Genomic DNA, 7,255 nt, shown 5'->3' with positions numbered 1-7,255 from the left:
AATGTAATCGAATATAAAGTTATCACAGGTGCCTGGATTATACGTTAATACACAAGACTCGTGTTTCAACATGCGACTGCCATACAAGTAAGAGGTTTGACTAGACATGAAACTAAGTTCAATACACCATTTTCTTCATAAAATTTTTTTTACCAAGTATGGAAAATAACATTTATTGTTAATTCATTTGATCTGGTTTGATTTTGCAATTTAATTATGATGTTCCCTCTTAGAATTTTTCTCTGGGTTCAGAATTTTTGTGATTTTCCATTTTACATTCGACTTCTACAAATCTAACTTCATGAAGAATCACCAGGGTTCCCATAACAAACACAATAAACGTGATATGATAAAGATGCAGAGCCTTTTGATCGACTGTAAGTTTGTTTAGATTTGTGGTTATAAATATAACCTTAAACACTTTACAATCAGTGATATACGGGATAAGGCATGCCACCAATATTACATAAGCTAACAGGACAATAAAGCCAGAGATTTTGCGCTTAAGAAACAGGTTCAACCCACTGTTTAAAAATGCCTTCACCAAGTCAGGAATATGACAGTTCGTTTGAAGTATTTGATCCTTTGTTTTTTCCATTTAATAAGTGATTTTCCGTTTTGAATTTTCGTTCCATACGTTTGATATATTTAGTCCTTTGATTACGCAATTTGATAAGAACTTTCCGTTTTGAATTTTCATCGGAGTTCGGTATTTTTGTGAGTTTACTTTTTACAGATCTTGGTGACCCATTCGATGTTTTCAACTCATAAGCAACATTGGGAAGTAACATGATATGTAAATTAATCGATTGAGTCCTATTCAGGTTGAGGCAAATGATTTTAGTAGAAAGTCACATCTGATCTGGATAGTGTTTATTCGACGTTTATCGGTTAAAGTCTTCATTTTAATTTGTTAGGTTGCAAATGGACTTTTAAGTTTGATCATTAATAATATGTTTCTTATTCTTTTTTTCTTTGGTTTTTTTTTTTGCAATGTCGTCATCTTCTTTTCGGGTATTTTGTTTTCAATGCGTGTTGTTTTGTTTATGGCAGCAACATGCACAAAAAGCAACACGAATTTCATACCCATATTTATTAAAAAAACAAACCAAAAAAAACACAGTAACGAATTACAGAACAATCCTGTACTAGTATGCAAGCAAATTTGATTTTTATTGACATTTCAATAATTGTTTAGTTACCTCATTTACAGTTAAATTCTGCCCAAAATATCAGTTCGTGAAAGAAACGAATTTTATTACATAAGTCATATTTCAACATTTAAATAGTGACATTCCCTCAATATATAATTGATCAAAAAAACAAATTTCCCCCGCACTTTTGCACAGTTCTGTTTTAAACAAGAACATGTTGTACACGTCAGTTGTTTTGAGTGTGTCCTCTCTGGAATTCAATCAGCAATGATATAAGACTTTCTATTTTCTTCCTCTTCTGTGTCGTCTTTTACATCCTACATTTATAAAAATATAAAGTAAATATGTTTTACTTTTCATTTAGTTTTGGAACTGCATGTTTTAATTGTTTATAAGAACACACTGTTTGATATAAAAAAAAAAAAAAAGAAGACGGGGTAAAGCATAACCGATTTTCTTCGACTAACATTACAGGGCCTTCAAAAGCCATTTTTATATCATATGAGTTTTTCTTATTGTTGAAGGTAGTGCGAACTTTTGTGGTGCGTTTTCTCAGTAGCAATCATACCACATCTCTTCATTTTTATATCAAACCGAAAGTTTGGCACTGCAAGATGTAAAGTTTTAAAGAATGCAATGTTTTCTGCACGTTAATCACCCTTGCAGCAATTCTTTGAGTGGTCCGTAAGTGGCCTGTGGCGAGGCAAATTGTATGTCTCTTTTTCAAAATACTCTCATATTCCAGTGATAGTAAAGATTTCACCGACCTTCATCCTGTATTACATGACCTAAAAATTGTATTTAATGTTTATATGTCTCGCCCTTCATGTGCATGAAGTACCTAGCAAAAGACGTTTTGCAACAATCACTTTCAAATTATCAAAATATTATTTTCGTTTAAATAGGACAACAGAACGTTAGACAGTACAAGTAGATTAAAACAATCCACAAAATTCTGCATGCTTTAAACAAAAGGAAATATGACCCCATGTGTCATAAACACGTAGCAGTCGTTTCTTGAAGCATAAACTAGTTAACTGTTACAATTATGGAAAATGTGCGATAAGGAAATTGGAAATTCATCCGATAACCAAATTAATTACATGAAGATACTTGTCATTTTGATCTGAGCGTCACTGATAAGACTGGCGTAGACAAAACGCAAGTCTGGCGTTTAAATTATATTCCTGACACATTTGATAACTAAAGTCATATCATGTTTTACTTTTTTTATGATGATGGTAACAAGAAAAACAAACAGAAATTATAATATTTACCTCTTCTTCTGTACGGTTCTGTAAATAAATCAATCATTGAATATCAGAATAAATTTTATTTAATTTGATAGGTTTAATGTTATGTTTACTTGTAACTTAAGGTGGTACCCAAAACTTCACTCATATTTATTTGGCTCGTTTAATTTTCAAAAATTTTTGACAAAGTATAAACTTTGACCTAAGATAAAAATATAAAAAAAAATCAAAACATTTGAACCAACCGCAAACCATTTTGTCAGAAATATTACACTGGTTATATAGCACTTTGACAAACCCTGATTTTGATTATTTAGAAGCTTAATATTCCCTTTACAATACAACGTAATTAAACGTTTAGCTGATGTTACAGAGTTATCTCACTGTAGTGGTAGGTACCACCTTTAGCAATGTTTAAGCATCTTAATAGTCATTTCTTCTAAAAATAGCCAACTTTGATTATTTTTAATCCAGTTTCCTTTGTCAAAGTTTATAGTTCAAGGATACACTTGTAAGTTGGGTCTTTGTATGAAAAAGCTGAAAAAGCATTTATGTATAAAAAGTGTCACATTTTTATCAAAAGGGGCATACTTCAATTATTAGTTCTTATGTGATATTGAAGCTTGCAGTGATGTAATCTGTTCGATAAGCCTTTGGACTTCCATATATACTTCTTTTGTGTCAACCGCAATTTCTGTAGTTAGATTTCCAGAAATGTACCCATATGCTGTGATTCAATTACATTTGGACTTTTTCAGCTTTTTCATAACTTTCAATTGTAGAACACACTCTTTTATTTCAAGCCTTTGCACAATTTAGGTGCGTGTGATGGGTGACTGAGGAAACGGAATATGGTCACTTTGTCCTCTTTCCACCGGATATAAAACGCATGCTAAAGTGGAGCGTCCGTTTGGCGCTGCGGAATGTATCAAGTTCGCAGTCACGTCCGGTAAGAATAGGAACGTTAAATCCAGTGCCTCGGGTAAATAGAGTGCAAAGCTCTTTATATATTAAGAACCCTTGCAACAACCTGTTTGGGGGGTCCGTAGGTGGCTTGTCGCAAGGCAATATTTCTGTCCCTTTCCAATATACTCTCTTATCCAGTGACAGTCCAAAATTCCTCGACTATCATACCGAATGGCCTCTACTATGACCAAACCTACCTATTGTATTCATTGTAAACTTGTTTTCGTACCGAAGATACATGAAATATCTGCCACTGGACGTTAAGCAACCACCAATCAATAAATCAACTACATGTATTTACGTGTGTTATACTGCCCGGTGTAATGTAAATATTTCAGTTAGAAAAAAGGGAATAGTATTTTACTTTTTACTACCTTTTACATTGATTCGATCAACAGTTCTTTACTTTAAATTGGTAATTAGCAGATGCACCGAGAGCGCATGATAAGCCAGTCATCTTCTGTGTGACGTTTAATGAAATAATCATCAATAGTTTTTGAGAAAAACAAAAATCTAATGTCTCTAAAATAAAATTTTGAATCATCACGGAAAAAAATACAGATCTTAACAGTAATTAAAACCCAATTCTTCAAAGAACAATTGAAGGTCTTCCCACCTCGATAATTAGAATGAAATTTAAAAAACGATCTTAGAAAATGTCACTCCTTGTTGATGTAATGTTGTAAATCAAACTGATATAAACAAAATAGGATTAATAGGTCTATGCAGAAGACTTTATTTGTTTAATAATGAACCAGAATGAATTTGCTAAAAATCTAGAACGTTCAATTGACCTTTGACCTTGATCTCAATTTGAGGTCATTTGTCAGTTATCTCAAACCAAAAGTTCTAAGGTCAATCATTTGTATGGTTGTGAAGAATACTGATTTCAAATACATAAGGGGAGAAAACTCCTATGAAGGTTAACCAAAACTCTTCGTCTTAAATAGGTTAAGATTTCACCTTATTGTAAACAGTTATTTGGCAAACATATCATATCATTTACTGCAACAGTTTCTTTGGAATATAGATAACAAGCAAAATTCTAAATTTATAACATGACCTTGACCTTCGACCTTGATCTCAATTTTAAGGTCATAGGTCAGTGAACTCAAATCAGAACACCCAGGTCAATCACTTGTATGGTTGTGGAGAAATACTGATTTCAAATACAAAAGGGGAAAAAACTATAAGGGTTAACCAAAACTTTTCAAATTAAATAGGTTGAAGTTGAGCCTTTTTGTAAAGACATCATAGCATTTACTGTCACAGTTTCTTTGGAATAACGATAACAAGCAAAATTCAAAATTTACTACATGACCTTGAACTTTGACCTTGATCTCAATTTCCATCCAATGAACCAAGAACGTCATATCAAAAGACTGTAGGACTCTACGACTTATAAAGTATAAGTTTATCCAAGAAATGACCTATTGTAAATTTTCAAAGGGAATTAACTCCCATAAGATATCATCTGATCACTCAAGTCAAAATAAACCAAATCATTCTTAAGAGTAGACGAACAATTTGGTGATATTAGTTTGCTAAAATCTTTTACGGTTTTAGAGATATAGCGGCAACAAGAAAAAACAAGAAAAGGGGGATGCGGGGAGATAACACCCAAAATAATAAGAGTTTGGTTACACAGGGTGAGTTTTGAAACCCCCATTACTGTACAACACCATTGGCCTTAAATCCATTTGATATGTTGTAAGATAAAACAAAGTATCTCAGACGGCAGAAGAAAAAAAAAATAAAAACCAACTGTTCAGAGAACAATTGAAGGTCCTTCAACCAATAATGATCTATTTTGATATGAACATATTAAGATTCAGTTGAAAATGTCAGTTTCTATGGCTTAATGATGTACAAAATTGAATTTTCAGCAAAATTCAAAATCTTGAACGTCCAATTAACCTATGACCTTGACCTCAATTTCAAGGTCATAGTATAATATCACTTTACCCATAATTCTAATTATAAGAGGGGCGGAAACACCTATATATTGGCAACGCACCCTTTCAACCAAAATAAATAAGTTACGACATGTTTCAACTAACAATTTAGTTAAAAAAAATCGATATCTTATAAGGTTGATGAAAATAAGTGAAAATAAGCCAAAATTAAAATTTCGAATTTGACCTTGACCTTTGTCCTTGACCTAATTTTCATTTTTTTGGACCGAGGATCTTAAATCAAAAGACCCTTCATTTGTGTAGGTCTCTATCACTTATGGTTTACCAGTTAGAAATGCATATCACTTATATCATATACAAAAGGAGGGATAACTCTCATATGGAGTCTCCGGATAGCTTCGATCAAAATAAATCAAATCATCCTGTGGATTTAACGAGCAATTTAGATCAATAAATTTGTCGGTTTCCTACACGGTTGTGAAGATAAAGCGATAACAAGATAAACTGTATTCGGGGAGATAACTCTTATATGAGAAAGTAATCGGTCTAGCAGGGTCATTTTCAAAAGCGCATAAACTGTTCGATATCATATTTTATTTATCTAAGCGACATTTTGCTGAAACAAAAAAAAACAGGGAAAGGAAAAAAGATAATAATCAGAACAAACCCTATAGGTCTTACAACCGAAAAGGTTGAAAGACATAATAATCTTAAGAAAACCAAAAGGTCATTCCATGAAAGTGGAAAGACCTAATTATGATATTTAGCTTTTGTATTATAGAAACTATCACAGATAGTTGATATAGACTATAGATAAAGCTAGCTTAATCAGCGAGTCTTGAGAGATCAAGAATGTATTCTCCTAATTATGGTGTTTTAAATAACAATGCTTTATGTCTTGCGATTCTAAGCGTGGGAACAAAACACACAAAATCAAGAAATATTTGCATTGAGTCTATCACAAATGGCAATTGACAGCTTCTATTCAGTAACATAAAAAATTAAGATATAACACATTGTTGTGTTTACTTATATTTGACAGAATAATCCTTCATTTGTTTTACTTTACCATGTAGACAGACAGTTTTTATCTTAATCAACATTTCGTCAACTTTAGCGCTTTCGAGATCGGACCAGATAACCATAATGGGTATTTCTAATGTAGAAGTTGATTCACAAATATGCGTAAAGATATTTTTCTTTTCTAAAAGAGAAGTGATACTTAAATAATATTGACAATTTATACCTGGACATGCTATTAAACTACAATTAATTGCCTCCGTGTAAGATCCTATACATTCCAGTCCATTGTCAGAGGGTGGTGGACTGTCGCAACTCCTATTTCTCAATCCTGTACCAATACCACATGTAACAGAACACGTCGGAGTAGACCAAGAACTCCATTGGCCGTCAACTTTTATATAAAAAAGATATTTCTTAATATGTTTCGTACAATATTTTCTGATGATTAGGACTAAAATCAATTTTTTTTTGGTGTTTTCTTTAGTCAAAATACAAAATAAGTTTATATTTTAAAAACTTCGAATAACAAATTATCATTGGCATATTTCCGTAAAAATATAAGCGTATATTCAGTAACATATTGTTAACGAACTAATTTTCCCGATTTTCGCGAGTAGAAAAATAGCGCAAATCTAAGTCCAGCTAAGATGTGAAACTTGTCCCCACTTAAAATATCAACCTAATTTGAAAACTGCAAAATTCAATCACCGCGAAAAAAAAAAGTTTTCGCGAAATTAAGTTGGTAGTACCTCAGTCGTCTCAACAGTATTTCACCGATGTGTTACTCAGTGTGGGCGCATTATTATTGTGAATGATTCATACATATTCTGTCTTTATTTGGAGTGTTTTGATATTATTTAAGGATGTAATTAGGTGAAGTTTTGGGGTTTGTGTCAGATATTCGGACATCTTCTGTTTTTCGATACGATAAGGTGAAATATTT

At 32.3% G+C, this 7,255-nt stretch overlaps 1 long non-coding RNA gene across 1 annotated transcript; it reads right to left on the bottom strand.

Annotated features, from left to right (window-relative positions):
* Window positions 1-1,164: 1,164 nt before the first annotated feature.
* On the bottom strand, window positions 1,165-6,621 carry LOC134694027 (uncharacterized). The gene is made up of 3 exons (XR_010102544.1): window positions 6,536-6,621; window positions 2,432-2,449; window positions 1,165-1,471 (listed from the first exon to the last, which is right to left on the bottom strand). It is a non-coding gene; the product is annotated as an uncharacterized LOC134694027 (long non-coding RNA).
* Window positions 6,622-7,255: the final 634 nt, after the last annotated feature.

This window comes from Mytilus trossulus, chromosome 13 (assembly GCF_036588685.1).
Source record: "Mytilus trossulus isolate FHL-02 chromosome 13, PNRI_Mtr1.1.1.hap1, whole genome shotgun sequence".
Lineage (NCBI taxonomy): Eukaryota > Metazoa > Mollusca > Bivalvia > Mytilida > Mytilidae > Mytilus > Mytilus trossulus.
The sequence above is the reverse complement of the archived record's forward strand: the minus strand, read 5'-3'. Positions and strand labels throughout refer to the sequence as shown.